Raw genomic sequence first — 18996 nt, 5'->3', positions numbered from 1 at the left:
ACTTTTTGGGTTGGGTTCTCTTTTATAGTCTGCAGGCATTAAATGAAAGAAGTCAGTGTTCCAGCAGAAGGAGACAACGTTTCAGAAAAGGCATTGTAGCAAACCAAAAAAGAAATTTTAAGCGCAGCAGAGTAACCAGCGCACATACCTGTTAGCTCAGGTGAGTTTAAAAGGCTGCTGTTGATAACAAGGGCATTTGCTAAATAGATGGTGTGTGTGCAACAATATACTGAAAGGTCAATTATATTGTGCAGCTTATCTCACCACCTGTAGTTATTTAGGTGAAAGCTCCAAAATGCTTGCCTAATATGTCTGTTTATCCAAAAGGAAGTAAAAAGGGAGAGCTAGAAAGATAGCATTGCATCACATTACATGGCAATGCAATGCACAGTTGCTGAAGTTGAACCAAAATGAGCTTGTAATCTGGCTTCTGCAACTTTGAACATGAAAAATCCAATGAGGAGAAGAAAAGCAAAGCCAAAGAGTCCATCCCAAAATCCGACAAACAAGCAAAATGAACAAAAAACATTGAATTCAATTCTTTCTGATTTTAGAAACTGCATTAAAGAAGGGGTGCACCGGTCCTGGAGATACTGCAATACCAGGTCAATGCGTGGAGTGGACAGAGCAAGCTCTTTTTCCATCTCCCTGTTCTAAAAATCCATTTAATATATGGTCCCCAGATAGGGGACGTATCAGATATTAAACTGATAAGAACAGATACTACACTTGATCTTAGCCAAAAGGCCGAGAAGCGATAACCAGAATTGGTTTCAAACTACGGAGCCACCCAAGGATCCTGAAAAGTCCATGTGTGGAGATGAGCTCCTGGACTCCCGTTAAGAAGACATGTTGTCAACCTCTAGATCCCTTACATGCCTGCACTTTTCAGCTTGCTGCTGCTGCAATCCACGCGTTTTAGATCTGCATAACTCCACCTCTTTAAACACAGCACCTTCACCCCCTGCTGTTCCCACCCGCCTCAACACCGTTGGAAGGGAGGAGAACCAATTAAGGCGGGGGGTGGGGTGGAACGAGCAGCTGTCTACCCTTAGCAGGAGGGCTCCTGATTACATACCTCTCCTGCTGCTGCTGCTGCTGCTGGCTGTCCAGCAGCAGACTGAAGGTGGCTGCTGCTGTGCACAGGTATATAAAGGCTCAGAGCCTATTATGACACGCGCAGCCAGCGTTCCATTGCCACATTCCATCTACTGCAGGCAGGATACCTGGCTGGCTGAATGTCGCTGAGAAGCTCACAGAGACCGCCATAAGCAACAGTTTAACAGAATGCCACAGACTAGTCAACCAAACTTTTTGGGTTGGGTTCTCTTTTATAGTCTGCAGGCATTAAATGAAAGAAGTCAGTGTTCCAGCAGAAGGAGACAACGTTTCAGAAAAGGCATTGTAGCAAACCAAAAAAGAAATTTTAAGCGCAGCAGAGTAACCAGCGCACATACCTGTTAGCTCAGGTGAGTTTAAAAGGCTGCTGTTGATAACAAGGGCATTTGCTAAATAGATGGTGTGTGTGCAACAATATACTGAAAGGTCAATTATATTGTGCAGCTTATCTCACCACCTGTAGTTATTTAGGTGAAAGCTCCAAAATGCTTGCCTAATATGTCTGTTTATCCAAAAGGAAGTAAAAAGGGAGAGCTAGAAAGATAGCATTGCATCACATTACATGGCAATGCAATGCACAGTTGCTGAAGTTGAACCAAAATGAGCTTGTAATCTGGCTTCTGCAACTTTGAACATGAAAAATCCAATGAGGAGAAGAAAAGCAAAGCCAAAGAGTCCATCCCAAAATCCGACAAACAAGCAAAATGAACAAAAAACATTGAATTCAATTCTTTCTGATTTTAGAAACTGCATTAAAGAAGGGGTGCACCGGTCCTGGAGATACTGCAATAACAGGTCAATGCGTGGAGTGGACAGAGCAAGCTCTTTTTCCATCTCCCTGTTCTAAAAATCCATTTAATATATGGTCCCCAGATAGGGGACGTATCAGATATTAAACTGATAAGAACAGATACTACACTTGATCTTAGCCAAAAGGCCGAGAAGCGATAACCAGAATTGGTTTCAAACTACGGAGCCACCCAAGGATCCTGAAAAGTCCATTTGTGGAGATGAGCTCCTGGACTCCCGTTAAGAAGACATGTTGTCAACCTCTAGATCCCTTACATGCCTGCACTTTTCAGCTTGCTGCTGCTGCAATCCACGCGTTTTAGATCTGCATAACTCCACCTCTTTAAACACAGCACCTTCACCCCCTGCTGTTCCCACCCGCCTCAACACCGTTGGAAGGGAGGAGAACCAATTAAGGCGGGGGGTGGGGTGGAACGAGCAGCTGTCTACCCTTAGCAGGAGGGCTCCTGATTACATACCTCTCCTGCTGCTGCTGCTGCTGCTGGCTGTCCAGCAGCAGACTGAAGGTGGCTGCTGCTGTGCACAGGTATATAAAGGCTCAGAGCCTATTATGACACGCGCAGCCAGCGTTCCATTGCCACATTCCATCTACTGCAGGCAGGATACCTGGCTGGCTGAATGTCGCTGAGAAGCTCACAGAGACCGCCATAAGCAACAGTTTAACAGAATGCCACAGACTAATCAACCAAACTTTTTGGGTTGGGTTCTCTTTTATAGTCTGCAGGCATTAAATGAAAGAAGTCAGTGTTCCAGCAGAAGGAGACAACGTTTCAGAAAAGGCATTGTAGCAAACCAAAAAAGAAATTTTAAGCGCAGCAGAGTAACCAGCGCACATACCTGTTAGCTCAGGTGAGTTTAAAAGGCTGCTGTTGATAACAAGGGCATTTGCTAAATAGATGGTGTGTGTGCAACAATATACTGAAAGGTCAATTATATTGTGCAGCTTATCTCACCACCTGTAGTTATTTAGGTGAAAGCTCCAAAATGCTTGCCTAATATGTCTGTTTATCCAAAAGGAAGTAAAAAGGGAGAGCTAGAAAGATAGCATTGCATCACATTACATGGCAATGCAATGCACAGTTGCTGAAGTTGAACCAAAATGAGCTTGTAATCTGGCTTCTGCAACTTTGAACATGAAAAATCCAATGAGGAGAAGAAAAGCAAAGCCAAAGAGTCCATCCCAAAATCCGACAAACAAGCAAAATGAACAAAAAACATTGAATTCAATTCTTTCTGATTTTAGAAACTGCATTAAAGAAGGGGTGCACCGGTCCTGGAGATACTGCAATACCAGGTCAATGCGTGGAGTGGACAGAGCAAGCTCTTTTTCCATCTCCCTGTTCTAAAAATCCATTTAATATATGGTCCCCAGATAGGGGACGTATCAGATATTAAACTGATAAGAACAGATACTACACTTGATCTTAGCCAAAAGGCCGAGAAGCGATAACCAGAATTGGTTTCAAACTACGGAGCCACCCAAGTATCCTGAAAAGTCCATTTGTGGAGATGAGCTCCTGGACTCCCGTTAAGAAGACATGTTGTCAACCTCTAGATCCCTTACATGCCTGCACTTTTCAGCTTGCTGCTGCTGCAATCCACGCGTTTTAGATCTGCATAACTCCACCTCTTTAAACACAGCACCTTCACCCCCTGCTGTTCCCACCCGCCTCAACACCGTTGGAAGGGAGGAGAACCAATTAAGGCGGGGGGTGGGGTGGAACGAGCAGCTGTCTACCCTTAGCAGGAGGGCTCCTGATTACATACCTCTCCTGCTGCTGCTGCTGCTGCTGGCTGTCCAGCAGCAGACTGAAGGTGGCTGCTGCTGTGCACAGGTATATAAAGGCTCAGAGCCTATTATGACACGCGCAGCCAGCGTTCCATTGCCACATTCCATCTACTGCAGGCAGGATACCTGGCTGGCTGAATGTCGCTGAGAAGCTCACAGAGACCGCCATAAGCAACAGTTTAACAGAATGCCACAGACTAATCAACCAAACTTTTTGGGTTGGGTTCTCTTTTATAGTCTGCAGGCATTAAATGAAAGAAGTCAGTGTTCCAGCAGAAGGAGACAACGTTTCAGAAAAGGCATTGTAGCAAACCAAAAAAGAAATTTTAAGCGCAGCAGAGTAACCAGCGCACATACCTGTTAGCTCAGGTGAGTTTAAAAGGCTGCTGTTGATAACAAGGGCATTTGCTAAATAGATGGTGTGTGTGCAACAATATACTGAAAGGTCAATTATATTGTGCAGCTCATCTCACCACCTGTAGTTATTTAGGTGAAAGCTCCAAAATGCTTGCCTAATATGTCTGTTTATCCAAAAGGAAGTAAAAAGGGAGAGCTAGAAAGATAGCATTGCATCACATTACATGGCAATGCAATGCACAGTTGCTGAAGTTGAACCAAAATGAGCTTGTAATCTGGCTTCTGCAACTTTGAACATGAAAAATCCAATGAGGAGAAGAAAAGCAAAGCCAAAGAGTCCATCCCAAAATCCGACAAACAAGCAAAATGAACAAAAAACATTGAATTCAATTCTTTCTGATTTTAGAAACTGCATTAAAGAAGGGGTGCACCGGTCCTGGAGATACTGCAATACCAGGTCAATGCGTGGAGTGGACAGAGCAAGCTCTTTTTCCATCTCCCTGTTCTAAAAATCCATTTAATATATGGTCCCCAGATAGGGGACGTATCAGATATTAAACTGATAAGAACAGATACTACACTTGATCTTAGCCAAAAGGCCGAGAAGCGATAACCAGAATTGGTTTCAAACTACGGAGCCACCCAAGGATCCTGAAAAGTCCATGTGTGGAGATGAGCTCCTGGACTCCCGTTAAGAAGACATGTTGTCAACCTCTAGATCCCTTACATGCCTGCACTTTTCGGCTTGCTGCTGCTGCAATCCACGCGTTTTAGATCTGCATAACTCCACCTCTTTAAACACAGCACCTTCACCCCCTGCTGTTCCCACCCGCCTCAACACCGTTGGAAGGGAGGAGAACCAATTAAGGCGGGGGGTGGGGTGGAACGAGCAGCTGTCTACCCTTAGCAGGAGGGCTCCTGATTACATACCTCTCCTGCTGCTGCTGCTGCTGCTGGCTGTCCAGCAGCAGACTGAAGGTGGCTGCTGCTGTGCACAGGTATATAAAGGCTCAGAGCCTATTATGACACGCGCAGCCAGCGTTCCATTGCCACATTCCATCTACTGCAGGCAGGATACCTGGCTGGCTGAATGTCGCTGAGAAGCTCACAGAGACCGCCATAAGCAACAGTTTAACAGAATGCCACAGACTAGTCAACCAAACTTTTTGGGTTGGGTTCTCTTTTATAGTCTGCAGGCATTAAATGAAAGAAGTCAGTGTTCCAGCAGAAGGAGACAACGTTTCAGAAAAGGCATTGTAGCAAACCAAAAAAGAAATTTTAAGCGCAGCAGAGTAACCAGCGCACATACCTGTTAGCTCAGGTGAGTTTAAAAGGCTGCTGTTGATAACAAGGGCATTTGCTAAATAGATGGTGTGTGTGCAACAATATACTGAAAGGTCAATTATATTGTGCAGCTTATCTCACCACCTGTAGTTATTTAGGTGAAAGCTCCAAAATGCTTGCCTAATATGTCTGTTTATCCAAAAGGAAGTAAAAAGGGAGAGCTAGAAAGATAGCATTGCATCACATTACATGGCAATGCAATGCACAGTTGCTGAAGTTGAACCAAAATGAGCTTGTAATCTGGCTTCTGCAACTTTGAACATGAAAAATCCAATGAGGAGAAGAAAAGCAAAGCCAAAGAGTCCATCCCAAAATCCGACAAACAAGCAAAATGAACAAAAAACATTGAATTCAATTCTTTCTGATTTTAGAAACTGCATTAAAGAAGGGGTGCACCGGTCCTGGAGATACTGCAATAACAGGTCAATGCGTGGAGTGGACAGAGCAAGCTCTTTTTCCATCTCCCTGTTCTAAAAATCCATTTAATATATGGTCCCCAGATAGGGGACGTATCAGATATTAAACTGATAAGAACAGATACTACACTTGATCTTAGCCAAAAGGCCGAGAAGCGATAACCAGAATTGGTTTCAAACTACGGAGCCACCCAAGGATCCTGAAAAGTCCATTTGTGGAGATGAGCTCCTGGACTCCCGTTAAGAAGACATGTTGTCAACCTCTAGATCCCTTACATGCCTGCACTTTTCAGCTTGCTGCTGCTGCAATCCACGCGTTTTAGATCTGCATAACTCCACCTCTTTAAACACAGCACCTTCACCCCCTGCTGTTCCCACCCGCCTCAACACCGTTGGAAGGGAGGAGAACCAATTAAGGCGGGGGGTGGGGTGGAACGAGCAGCTGTCTACCCTTAGCAGGAGGGCTCCTGATTACATACCTCTCCTGCTGCTGCTGCTGCTGCTGGCTGTCCAGCAGCAGACTGAAGGTGGCTGCTGCTGTGCACAGGTATATAAAGGCTCAGAGCCTATTATGACACGCGCAGCCAGCGTTCCATTGCCACATTCCATCTACTGCAGGCAGGATACCTGGCTGGCTGAATGTCGCTGAGAAGCTCACAGAGACCGCCATAAGCAACAGTTTAACAGAATGCCACAGACTAATCAACCAAACTTTTTGGGTTGGGTTCTCTTTTATAGTCTGCAGGCATTAAATGAAAGAAGTCAGTGTTCCAGCAGAAGGAGACAACGTTTCAGAAAAGGCATTGTAGCAAACCAAAAAAGAAATTTTAAGCGCAGCAGAGTAACCAGCGCACATACCTGTTAGCTCAGGTGAGTTTAAAAGGCTGCTGTTGATAACAAGGGCATTTGCTAAATAGATGGTGTGTGTGCAACAATATACTGAAAGGTCAATTATATTGTGCAGCTTATCTCACCACCTGTAGTTATTTAGGTGAAAGCTCCAAAATGCTTGCCTAATATGTCTGTTTATCCAAAAGGAAGTAAAAAGGGAGAGCTAGAAAGATAGCATTGCATCACATTACATGGCAATGCAATGCACAGTTGCTGAAGTTGAACCAAAATGAGCTTGTAATCTGGCTTCTGCAACTTTGAACATGAAAAATCCAATGAGGAGAAGAAAAGCAAAGCCAAAGAGTCCATCCCAAAATCCGACAAACAAGCAAAATGAACAAAAAACATTGAATTCAATTCTTTCTGATTTTAGAAACTGCATTAAAGAAGGGGTGCACCGGTCCTGGAGATACTGCAATACCAGGTCAATGCGTGGAGTGGACAGAGCAAGCTCTTTTTCCATCTCCCTGTTCTAAAAATCCATTTAATATATGGTCCCCAGATAGGGGACGTATCAGATATTAAACTGATAAGAACAGATACTACACTTGATCTTAGCCAAAAGGCCGAGAAGCGATAACCAGAATTGGTTTCAAACTACGGAGCCACCCAAGTATCCTGAAAAGTCCATTTGTGGAGATGAGCTCCTGGACTCCCGTTAAGAAGACATGTTGTCAACCTCTAGATCCCTTACATGCCTGCACTTTTCAGCTTGCTGCTGCTGCAATCCACGCGTTTTAGATCTGCATAACTCCACCTCTTTAAACACAGCACCTTCACCCCCTGCTGTTCCCACCCGCCTCAACACCGTTGGAAGGGAGGAGAACCAATTAAGGCGGGGGGTGGGGTGGAACGAGCAGCTGTCTACCCTTAGCAGGAGGGCTCCTGATTACATACCTCTCCTGCTGCTGCTGCTGCTGCTGGCTGTCCAGCAGCAGACTGAAGGTGGCTGCTGCTGTGCACAGGTATATAAAGGCTCAGAGCCTATTATGACACGCGCAGCCAGCGTTCCATTGCCACATTCCATCTACTGCAGGCAGGATACCTGGCTGGCTGAATGTCGCTGAGAAGCTCACAGAGACCGCCATAAGCAACAGTTTAACAGAATGCCACAGACTAATCAACCAAACTTTTTGGGTTGGGTTCTCTTTTATAGTCTGCAGGCATTAAATGAAAGAAGTCAGTGTTCCAGCAGAAGGAGACAACGTTTCAGAAAAGGCATTGTAGCAAACCAAAAAAGAAATTTTAAGCGCAGCAGAGTAACCAGCGCACATACCTGTTAGCTCAGGTGAGTTTAAAAGGCTGCTGTTGATAACAAGGGCATTTGCTAAATAGATGGTGTGTGTGCAACAATATACTGAAAGGTCAATTATATTGTGCAGCTCATCTCACCACCTGTAGTTATTTAGGTGAAAGCTCCAAAATGCTTGCCTAATATGTCTGTTTATCCAAAAGGAAGTAAAAAGGGAGAGCTAGAAAGATAGCATTGCATCACATTACATGGCAATGCAATGCACAGTTGCTGAAGTTGAACCAAAATGAGCTTGTAATCTGGCTTCTGCAACTTTGAACATGAAAAATCCAATGAGGAGAAGAAAAGCAAAGCCAAAGAGTCCATCCCAAAATCCGACAAACAAGCAAAATGAACAAAAAACATTGAATTCAATTCTTTCTGATTTTAGAAACTGCATTAAAGAAGGGGTGCACCGGTCCTGGAGATACTGCAATACCAGGTCAATGCGTGGAGTGGACAGAGCAAGCTCTTTTTCCATCTCCCTGTTCTAAAAATCCATTTAATATATGGTCCCCAGATAGGGGACGTATCAGATATTAAACTGATAAGAACAGATACTACACTTGATCTTAGCCAAAAGGCCGAGAAGCGATAACCAGAATTGGTTTCAAACTACGGAGCCACCCAAGGATCCTGAAAAGTCCATTTGTGGAGATGAGCTCCTGGACTCCCGTTAAGAAGACATGTTGTCAACCTCTAGATCCCTTACATGCCTGCACTTTTCGGCTTGCTGCTGCTGCAATCCACGCGTTTTAGATCTGCATAACTCCACCTCTTTAAACACAGCACCTTCACCCCCTGCTGTTCCCACCCGCCTCAACACCGTTGGAAGGGAGGAGAACCAATTAAGGCGGGGGGTGGGGTGGAACGAGCAGCTGTCTACCCTTAGCAGGAGGGCTCCTGATTACATACCTCTCCTGCTGCTGCTGCTGCTGGCTGTCCAGCAGCAGACTGAAGGTGGCTGCTGCTGTGCACAGGTATATAAAGGCTCAGAGCCTATTATGACACGCGCAGCCAGCGTTCCATTGCCACATTCCATCTACTGCAGGCAGGATACCTGGCTGGCTGAATGTCGCTGAGAAGCTCACAGAGACCGCCATAAGCAACAGTTTAACAGAATGCCACAGACTAATCAACCAAACTTTTTGGGTTGGGTTCTCTTTTATAGTCTGCAGGCATTAAATGAAAGAAGTCAGTGTTCCAGCAGAAGGAGACAACGTTTCAGAAAAGGCATTGTAGCAAACCAAAAAAGAAATTTTAAGCGCAGCAGAGTAACCAGCGCACATACCTGTTAGCTCAGGTGAGTTTAAAAGGCTGCTGTTGATAACAAGGGCATTTGCTAAATAGATGGTGTGTGTGCAACAATATACTGAAAGGTCAATTATATTGTGCAGCTTATCTCACCACCTGTAGTTATTTAGGTGAAAGCTCCAAAATGCTTGCCTAATATGTCTGTTTATCCAAAAGGAAGTAAAAAGGGAGAGCTAGAAAGATAGCATTGCATCACATTACATGGCAATGCAATGCACAGTTGCTGAAGTTGAACCAAAATGAGCTTGTAATCTGGCTTCTGCAACTTTGAACATGAAAAATCCAATGAGGAGAAGAAAAGCAAAGCCAAAGAGTCCATCCCAAAATCCGACAAACAAGCAAAATGAACAAAAAACATTGAATTCAATTCTTTCTGATTTTAGAAACTGCATTAAAGAAGGGGTGCACCGGTCCTGGAGATACTGCAATACCAGGTCAATGCGTGGAGTGGACAGAGCAAGCTCTTTTTCCATCTCCCTGTTCTAAAAATCCATTTAATATATGGTCCCCAGATAGGGGACGTATCAGATGTTAAACTGATAAGAACAGATACTACACTTGATCTTAGCCAAAAGGCCGAGAAGCGATAACCAGAATTGGTTTCAAACTACGGAGCCACCCAAGGATCCTGAAAAGTCCATTTGTGGAGATGAGCTCCTGGACTCCCGTTAAGAAGACATGTTGTCAACCTCTAGATCCCTTACATGCCTGCACTTTTCGGCTTGCTGCTGCTGCAATCCACGCGTTTTAGATCTGCATAACTCCACCTCTTTAAACACAGCACCTTCACCCCCTGCTGTTCCCACCCGCCTCAACACCGTTGGAAGGGAGGAGAACCAATTAAGGCGGGGGGTGGGGTGGAACGAGCAGCTGTCTACCCTTAGCAGGAGGGCTCCTGATTACATACCTCTCCTGCTGCTGCTGCTGCTGCTGGCTGTCCAGCAGCAGACTGAAGGTGGCTGCTGCTGTGCACAGGTATATAAAGGCTCAGAGCCTATTATGACACGCGCAGCCAGCGTTCCATTGCCACATTCCATCTACTGCAGGCAGGATACCTGGCTGGCTGAATGTCGCTGAGAAGCTCACAGAGACCGCCATAAGCAACAGTTTAACAGAATGCCACAGACTAATCAACCAAACTTTTTGGGTTGGGTTCTCTTTTATAGTCTGCAGGCATTAAATGAAAGAAGTCAGTGTTCCAGCAGAAGGAGACAACGTTTCAGAAAAGGCATTGTAGCAAACCAAAAAAGAAATTTTAAGCGCAGCAGAGTAACCAGCGCACATACCTGTTAGCTCAGGTGAGTTTAAAAGGCTGCTGTTGATAACAAGGGCATTTGCTAAATAGATGGTGTGTGTGCAACAATATACTGAAAGGTCAATTATATTGTGCAGCTTATCTCACCACCTGTAGTTATTTAGGTGAAAGCTCCAAAATGCTTGCCTAATATGTCTGTTTATCCAAAAGGAAGTAAAAAGGGAGAGCTAGAAAGATAGCATTGCATCACATTACATGGCAATGCAATGCACAGTTGCTGAAGTTGAACCAAAATGAGCTTGTAATCTGGCTTCTGCAACTTTGAACATGAAAAATCCAATGAGGAGAAGAAAAGCAAAGCCAAAGAGTCCATCCCAAAATCCGACAAACAAGCAAAATGAACAAAAAACATTGAATTCAATTCTTTCTGATTTTAGAAACTGCATTAAAGAAGGGGTGCACCGGTCCTGGAGATACTGCAATACCAGGTCAATGCGTGGAGTGGACAGAGCAAGCTCTTTTTCCATCTCCCTGTTCTAAAAATCCATTTAATATATGGTCCCCAGATAGGGGACGTATCAGATATTAAACTGATAAGAACAGATACTACACTTGATCTTAGCCAAAAGGCCGAGAAGCGATAACCAGAATTGGTTTCAAACTACGGAGCCACCCAAGGATCCTGAAAAGTCCATTTGTGGAGATGAGCTCCTGGACTCCCGTTAAGAAGACATGTTGTCAACCTCTAGATCCCTTACATGCCTGCACTTTTCGGCTTGCTGCTGCTGCAATCCACGCGTTTTAGATCTGCATAACTCCACCTCTTTAAACACAGCACCTTCACCCCCTGCTGTTCCCACCCGCCTCAACACCGTTGGAAGGGAGGAGAACCAATTAAGGCGGGGGGTGGGGTGGAACGAGCAGCTGTCTACCCTTAGCAGGAGGGCTCCTGATTACATACCTCTCCTGCTGCTGCTGCTGCTGGCTGTCCAGCAGCAGACTGAAGGTGGCTGCTGCTGTGCACAGGTATATAAAGGCTCAGAGCCTATTATGACACGCGCAGCCAGCGTTCCATTGCCACATTCCATCTACTGCAGGCAGGATACCTGGCTGGCTGAATGTCGCTGAGAAGCTCACAGAGACCGCCATAAGCAACAGTTTAACAGAATGCCACAGACTAATCAACCAAACTTTTTGGGTTGGGTTCTCTTTTATAGTCTGCAGGCATTAAATGAAAGAAGTCAGTGTTCCAGCAGAAGGAGACAACGTTTCAGAAAAGGCATTGTAGCAAACCAAAAAAGAAATTTTAAGCGCAGCAGAGTAACCAGCGCACATACCTGTTAGCTCAGGTGAGTTTAAAAGGCTGCTGTTGATAACAAGGGCATTTGCTAAATAGATGGTGTGTGTGCAACAATATACTGAAAGGTCAATTATATTGTGCAGCTTATCTCACCACCTGTAGTTATTTAGGTGAAAGCTCCAAAATGCTTGCCTAATATGTCTGTTTATCCAAAAGGAAGTAAAAAGGGAGAGCTAGAAAGATAGCATTGCATCACATTACATGGCAATGCAATGCACAGTTGCTGAAGTTGAACCAAAATGAGCTTGTAATCTGGCTTCTGCAACTTTGAACATGAAAAATCCAATGAGGAGAAGAAAAGCAAAGCCAAAGAGTCCATCCCAAAATCCGACAAACAAGCAAAATGAACAAAAAACATTGAATTCAATTCTTTCTGATTTTAGAAACTGCATTAAAGAAGGGGTGCACCGGTCCTGGAGATACTGCAATACCAGGTCAATGCGTGGAGTGGACAGAGCAAGCTCTTTTTCCATCTCCCTGTTCTAAAAATCCATTTAATATATGGTCCCCAGATAGGGGACGTATCAGATATTAAACTGATAAGAACAGATACTACACTTGATCTTAGCCAAAAGGCCGAGAAGCGATAACCAGAATTGGTTTCAAACTACGGAGCCACCCAAGGATCCTGAAAAGTCCATTTGTGGAGATGAGCTCCTGGACTCCCGTTAAGAAGACATGTTGTCAACCTCTAGATCCCTTACATGCCTGCACTTTTCGGCTTGCTGCTGCTGCAATTCACGCGTTTTAGATCTGCATAACTCCACCTCTTTAAACACAGCACCTTCACCCCCTGCTGTTCCCACCCGCCTCAACACCGTTGGAAGGGAGGAGAACCAATTAAGGCGGGGGGTGGGGTGGAACGAGCAGCTGTCTACCCTTAGCAGGAGGGCTCCTGATTACATACCTCTCCTGCTGCTGCTGCTGCTGGCTGTCCAGCAGCAGACTGAAGGTGGCTGCTGCTGTGCACAGGTATATAAAGGCTCAGAGCCTATTATGACACGCGCAGCCAGCGTTCCATTGCCACATTCCATCTACTGCAGGCAGGATACCTGGCTGGCTGAATGTCGCTGAGAAGCTCACAGAGACCGCCATAAGCAACAGTTTAACAGAATGCCACAGACTAATCAACCAAACTTTTTGGGTTGGGTTCTCTTTTATAGTCTGCAGGCATTAAATGAAAGAAGTCAGTGTTCCAGCAGAAGGAGACAACGTTTCAGAAAAGGCATTGTAGCAAACCAAAAAAGAAATTTTAAGCGCAGCAGAGTAACCAGCGCACATACCTGTTAGCTCAGGTGAGTTTAAAAGGCTGCTGTTGATAACAAGGGCATTTGCTAAATAGATGGTGTGTGTGCAACAATATACTGAAAGGTCAATTATATTGTGCAGCTTATCTCACCACCTGTAGTTATTTAGGTGAAAGCTCCAAAATGCTTGCCTAATATGTCTGTTTATCCAAAAGGAAGTAAAAAGGGAGAGCTAGAAAGATAGCATTGCATCACATTACATGGCAATGCAATGCACAGTTGCTGAAGTTGAACCAAAATGAGCTTGTAATCTGGCTTCTGCAACTTTGAACATGAAAAATCCAATGAGGAGAAGAAAAGCAAAGCCAAAGAGTCCATCCCAAAATCCGACAAACAAGCAAAATGAACAAAAAACATTGAATTCAATTCTTTCTGATTTTAGAAACTGCATTAAAGAAGGGGTGCACCGGTCCTGGAGATACTGCAATACCAGGTCAATGCGTGGAGTGGACAGAGCAAGCTCTTTTTCCATCTCCCTGTTCTAAAAATCCATTTAATATATGGTCCCCAGATAGGGGACGTATCAGATATTAAACTGATAAGAACAGATTTTTTTTTTTTTTTTTTCCTCAGATTAAGACCCACATTAATTTATGCATCATAGCGCATATTCACATAACGGGTTCTCAAATCATCATTCGGAAAAACAAAAACAAAATCCCAAAAAACACAACCCTGCAATTAACTGTTACTTACTGTAAGAAGTCCAATGTGAAAAGTTCCAGAGTGCTTCTGCTGCTGTCTCCCCATACTTCTTTTTATCCAATAAATAGGCATAAAACAGTCTAGCAAGAAAAATCTTTCTGCATTCCATGGGGGAAAAAACAATCTTTTTAAAAATCACCAAATTCCGAACGTCCCATAAAACCTCTTTATATATGACAAAAATAATCCAGCTTGCCCGCTTCCTTTGCGAGTACTTAAAATCTTGACCTATTAAAATCCTTTCAAAATCGAAACAATGAAAACCAACTAAAGCAACAAACATACGTGACAACAAGGTAAAAACTTTTTTAGCAAAAAAACAGTCCCAAAAAATATGCTGTATTGTTTCCACCTTATTGCAACCTTCCCTAGGACATAGTTCTTGAACCTTTATCCCCCGGTCATTCAAAAAAGCCCTTGTTGGCAAGCATCCATGCAACGCCATCCAGGTTACATCCTTCTGTCTGTTGCTGATTCCACGCATGAAAAAAAGCTTCCACACCTGTCCAGACTGTGCATTATTACAAAACGGCACGTCACATAACATCTCCTTCTTCTTAATACCTGAGACAATCAGTTTTTTGTCCGGTCTAACCATGGAGCTTATCCCATTTTGATCATAGAAGGACCTAAGCACCACATAAAAAAACGGTATCACAAACGAAACTGGTTTTCTTAAATCCTTCTCACACCAGCTCCATTTCTGGAAAAGCCGTCCTGCTAAATATTTGCACATGTCCGCAGTCCTGTTATTGCACTGGGATAATTTATAAATGTTCAAAAAATAATGCATTCTTAAAAATAAGTCAATGTTAGGAAAATCACAACCCCCATTTTCCACAGAACACATAACCATTCCTCTTCTTAGTTTCTCCATTTTGGATCCCCAAAAAAACACAAACAGTTTCCTTGTCACTCTCTTTGTCCAAAGCACAGCAGGTGGGAAAATCAAAGCAGTGTACAGCAGAAGCGGGAGAATCACAGACTTGATTACCAGCACTTTCCCTCTCAGCGACAGGTTCCTTAGTTTCCAAAAGTTCAACTTCTGATCCATTTTGTCTTCTAGAATCTTCAGGCTGCTTTTCCCTTTCAGTTCCTTCTCAAAGATGACACCAAGAACCTCAATTTCCTCCCTACTCTCCACTCCTGCCACGTTAACCTCAACCTGCCTCCCAAAGTTACAAAGCTGGCACTTTCCCCAATTCACCGCCATACCAGCCACACAACAAAAAATCCTTACGTGCAAATTCACTCTATTGAGATCCGCCTGTGAACCACAAGTAAAAACAATATCATCCATATAACTTAAAGACTTGACTGGACCCCCGGATCCCCCAGGAATAAAAACACCAGCCACACACTTGTCAACTTGCACACTTTTTAAAAGGGCCTCCACCACACAGATAAAAAGAATTGGTGACAGGGGACAACCCTGCCTAACTCCCGATAAAATATTAAAACTGGAACTCACATGCCCATTAACTAAAATCTGGCTACTGACCCCACAATAAAAACTCTTAATGACCATCAATAATTTATCCGGAACACCAAGGTGACTTAAAGCAGAGAACAAAAATCTATGTGATATTTTATCAAAGGCTTTCTCCAGGTCCACCGACTGTAACAAAAGAGCATTCTTATTCAAATTAGCCTGATAAATTAAGTCTCTTAGAAGCAGCAAATTATCTGAAATTTTCCTACCAGGCACTGCACATGCCTGATACTCCCCCACCATATCACCTATCACATCTGCCAGTCTACCAGCCACAATTTTAGAAATAATTTTGTAATCACTGTTTAACAATGTTATGGGCCTCCAATTTTTAATATCCCTCATGTCCCCTTTCTTATGAATCAGCGTAACAATCCCCCTACGCATAGAAACCGATAAAATCCCATGAGTAAAACCATATTGCACCACCCGGGAAAACTCCACACCTATAATATCCCAAAATCTAACATAAAATTCAGCAGGAAGACCATCACAGCCTGGCGTCTTGCCTTTCGCCAAGCCATCCACTGCCCGTCTAATTTCATCTTTCCCAACCTCCTCACTTAAAAACCCAATTTTCTCCTCAGGAATATTATTAGTTAATACTTTGCAATAATCATTAATTTCCGCATCACTGGCTCTACTATCGTTAGAGAAGAGTGTTTCATAAAAGGAAAGAATACTGCCAATCATCTCATCCCCAGATACCTCCCCTGCAGGAGAAAAAACAGACTTAAAAACCCCTTTAGGTTTAAAACATTTTTTAAAAAAGTATCTCGAACATTGCTCATTTTCCTCCATGTGCTTTATTTTTGCCTTAAACATAATAGTCTTCCCTTTTTCAATAAGTATCTTCTTCAGTTCGTCCTTCAAATCTGCAATCTCTTTATCCACCTCCATCCCCGCTCTCTTAAACTTATGGAGTACTTCCAATTTTGAAATAACAGCAGCATCATGATCCCTTTTGGCTTTCGCTCTCCTAAAACACACCCCTTTAAAATAACATGCAAATTTCTCCTTAGCCCAGTCCCACCACTCTAGCAAATCTTTAAAAAGGTGCTGTTCAGACACACAAGACAAAAACACTTTATTAAAACCAACCTTAACACTCTCCTCTTCCAGCAAGCTTACGTTCAGCTTCCAGAGTCCCTTTCCAAAAGCCAGGGACTCAGCTATACACAGATCTACCACTATCATCTTGTGGTCAGAAAAAGTCGTCATCACGTGGTTGCACTTGGCCACCTTAATCTCTTCAGACATAAAAACATAGTCAATTCGGGAAACACTACGTCCACTATCTGATATGTATGTGAACTTATCACTTGGCCCAACCATCAGACCAGCATCCGTGTAACGTAAATCCTGCACAATCTGATTTAAAATATTAGACGTAACATCAGTCCTACCTTCCGTAGAGCTCTTACGATCTTTTGCGGATCTGACACAATTAAAATCTCCAGCCACTATAGTGAAGCCTCTGCCTGGTAAAAACAACTTTAGAGACTCCAAAAACCCAACTCTTGCTTGTTTATCAGCAGGGGCATAAACATTAAAAACCCGTACCCGCTGACCTAAAAAATCCACTAATAAAAACAAACATCTCCCAGGTATGATTACTTTAAACTCTAAAACCTTTAGACTGGAATTACACAGTAAAATGCCCACCCCTTCATTCCTGTTTTCTGAGCATGGGGACCAAAAAGATTGCCCCTTATTCCACTCACTCTCATGCGGGGCAGATTTAATTACACATTCCTGCAGACAGACAATATCTGCATTCACACTCTCAATGTACTCCAGTATCCCTGCTCTCCTACAAGCAGAACCAATCCCTCGTACATTCAGAGAAGCAACACACAACGCCATCATAACAACAGGAAAAAATCTCCACCATACCCGATCCATCATGAACCAGGAGAAAACCCACTCCTGCCACCCACTTTTCTACGTATATCAGGCGACTCAGAACTCGAGTCCCTGTTAGAATAACCTGGTCTTAGGGAGACTGGATCTTCCTGCCCCCCAGACCAACACCCCTCCACCTTACTTCTTTTAATCACGGAGGCATAACTCTCCTCCTTGCCATCATCTTCCTCCTCATTTTCACTCCAATCACTGTTAACCCTATCACGCTGCTGAGGGGTTATAGTTCCATCCGAATCAGAATCCTCCTCCTCCAAAACCTCCATTTCCTCACCCCCATCTCTTCCCAAAACAGGATTCACTGACTCCGCCATATTAGACAAATCCATCCCATCACCCGGGCCATGCACATCAGCTACTTTGTTTATTACTTCCAGCCCCTCCCTCAAACCAACTTTCTTCTGGCTCCGCCCCTTTTCCTCCATCTTGGGCACCGCATGGTCTCTTCCCCTACCACCATCTTGTTTTTGGCTTTCCCCCTCTGAGTCTGAGCCTTCGCCCTCCTCCCCACTTTCCTGCCGAGTCTTCTTCTGCCTCTCTTCAGCGTCCACCTGTGACCTAGGAATCTGAGCCCACAATCTACATTTCCTTGCAAGGTGATCTGCATGTCCACACAAATCACACACCTTATTCATTGGGCAACCACTTGCAACATGCCCAGATTTCCCACAACCTCTACAAACATCACCTTGCACTGGACAATCTTTCTGAACATGTCCAAACTCATGACACTTCCTACAATATTCCATCTGTCCATTATAAAAACAAACTCCCCTTTCTCCTCCGATAGAAAACTGTGCAGGAATGCTCTTGGCACCCCCAATAGCTCTATCATCCGGTCTCAGTTTTACAACATATCTCCTCTTGCCATTTAGATAATTGTATTTGTTCTTCATTCTTCCCAAAAATTTAACCTCACTACAATACCGAGCTAAAAAATTGGAAACAGTCTCATCCGGAACTTTAGGGTTATACATGTGCACAACCACATACTTATATGTCTGCTGGAACAGAGGTTCCAGTGCAATAAACTCTAGGCATTTCAATTCCTTTTCTTCCTTCATTCGTACCAACTCCATGTAGACTCTCTGGCAAATACTCAAAGAAACAAAAGTGATATCATAAATTCCTTGTTTCTGAAAATCCTGCAGTGCCAATACATCCGTTACCTTCAAGCCATTAATGTTCTTCAAGACATCAACGCAAACTTGGTCCAAACCGATTTCTCCTTCATGACCTGCAGCCACCTTCAGACGGACCGAGTCCTCTAATCCACGTGTTTTCTCCACCATTTTTACAGCAGATAAACACAATCGCCGCTCAATCGCACACTAGGGCACCACAAGGGGGAACCCCAGTCACAACTGCCCTCCAAACAACACCAGCAGCAGAAAACCACCACTGATCTTGCCAAAAGGCCGAGAAGCGATAACCAGAATTGGTTTCAAACTACGGAGCCACCCAAGGATCCTGAAAAGTCCATTTGTGGAGATGAGCTCCTGGACTCCCGTTAAGAAGACATGTTGTCAACCTCTAGATCCCTTACATGCCTGCACTTTTCGGCTTGCTGCTGCTGCAATCCACGCGTTTTAGATCTGCATAACTCCACCTCTTTAAACACAG

The 18996-nt window shown here is 43.9% G+C and overlaps 11 non-coding genes across 11 annotated transcripts; all 11 read right to left on the bottom strand.

Annotated features, from left to right (window-relative positions):
- Window positions 1-568: 568 nt before the first annotated feature.
- On the bottom strand, window positions 569-759 carry LOC141183835 (U2 spliceosomal RNA). Its single transcript, XR_012258650.1, has one exon. It is a non-coding gene; the product is annotated as a U2 spliceosomal RNA (small nuclear RNA).
- A 1118-nt stretch (window positions 760-1877) lies between these two features.
- On the bottom strand, window positions 1878-2068 carry LOC141183233 (U2 spliceosomal RNA). Its single transcript, XR_012258230.1, has one exon. It is a non-coding gene; the product is annotated as a U2 spliceosomal RNA (small nuclear RNA).
- Window positions 2069-3186: 1118 nt separating this feature from the next.
- Window positions 3187-3377, bottom strand: LOC141183834 (U2 spliceosomal RNA). The gene has a single exon (XR_012258649.1). It is a non-coding gene; the product is annotated as a U2 spliceosomal RNA (small nuclear RNA).
- Window positions 3378-4495: 1118 nt separating this feature from the next.
- Window positions 4496-4686, bottom strand: LOC141183833 (U2 spliceosomal RNA). Its single transcript, XR_012258648.1, has one exon. It is a non-coding gene; the product is annotated as a U2 spliceosomal RNA (small nuclear RNA).
- Window positions 4687-5804: 1118 nt separating this feature from the next.
- On the bottom strand, window positions 5805-5995 carry LOC141183232 (U2 spliceosomal RNA). Its single transcript, XR_012258229.1, has one exon. It is a non-coding gene; the product is annotated as a U2 spliceosomal RNA (small nuclear RNA).
- Window positions 5996-7113: 1118 nt separating this feature from the next.
- LOC141183831 (U2 spliceosomal RNA) lies at window positions 7114-7304 on the bottom strand. The gene has a single exon (XR_012258646.1). It is a non-coding gene; the product is annotated as a U2 spliceosomal RNA (small nuclear RNA).
- A 1118-nt stretch (window positions 7305-8422) lies between these two features.
- On the bottom strand, window positions 8423-8613 carry LOC141183830 (U2 spliceosomal RNA). The gene has a single exon (XR_012258645.1). It is a non-coding gene; the product is annotated as a U2 spliceosomal RNA (small nuclear RNA).
- Window positions 8614-9728: 1115 nt separating this feature from the next.
- Window positions 9729-9919, bottom strand: LOC141183122 (U2 spliceosomal RNA). Its single transcript, XR_012258129.1, has one exon. It is a non-coding gene; the product is annotated as a U2 spliceosomal RNA (small nuclear RNA).
- A 1118-nt stretch (window positions 9920-11037) lies between these two features.
- LOC141183829 (U2 spliceosomal RNA) lies at window positions 11038-11228 on the bottom strand. The gene has a single exon (XR_012258644.1). It is a non-coding gene; the product is annotated as a U2 spliceosomal RNA (small nuclear RNA).
- Window positions 11229-12343: 1115 nt separating this feature from the next.
- Window positions 12344-12534, bottom strand: LOC141183828 (U2 spliceosomal RNA). The gene has a single exon (XR_012258643.1). It is a non-coding gene; the product is annotated as a U2 spliceosomal RNA (small nuclear RNA).
- A 1115-nt stretch (window positions 12535-13649) lies between these two features.
- Window positions 13650-13848, bottom strand: LOC141183435 (U2 spliceosomal RNA). Its single transcript, XR_012258391.1, has one exon. It is a non-coding gene; the product is annotated as a U2 spliceosomal RNA (small nuclear RNA).
- Between the last annotated feature and the right edge of the window lie 5148 nt (window positions 13849-18996).

The sequence above is a fragment of the Phyllobates terribilis genome, unplaced genomic scaffold, assembly GCF_046119375.1.
Source record: "Phyllobates terribilis strain yellow unplaced genomic scaffold, ASM4611937v1 Scaffold_38__1_contigs__length_12584779, whole genome shotgun sequence".
Taxonomy (NCBI): Eukaryota; Metazoa; Chordata; class Amphibia; order Anura; family Dendrobatidae; genus Phyllobates; species Phyllobates terribilis.
This window is presented reverse-complemented; position numbering and strand designations above follow the sequence as displayed.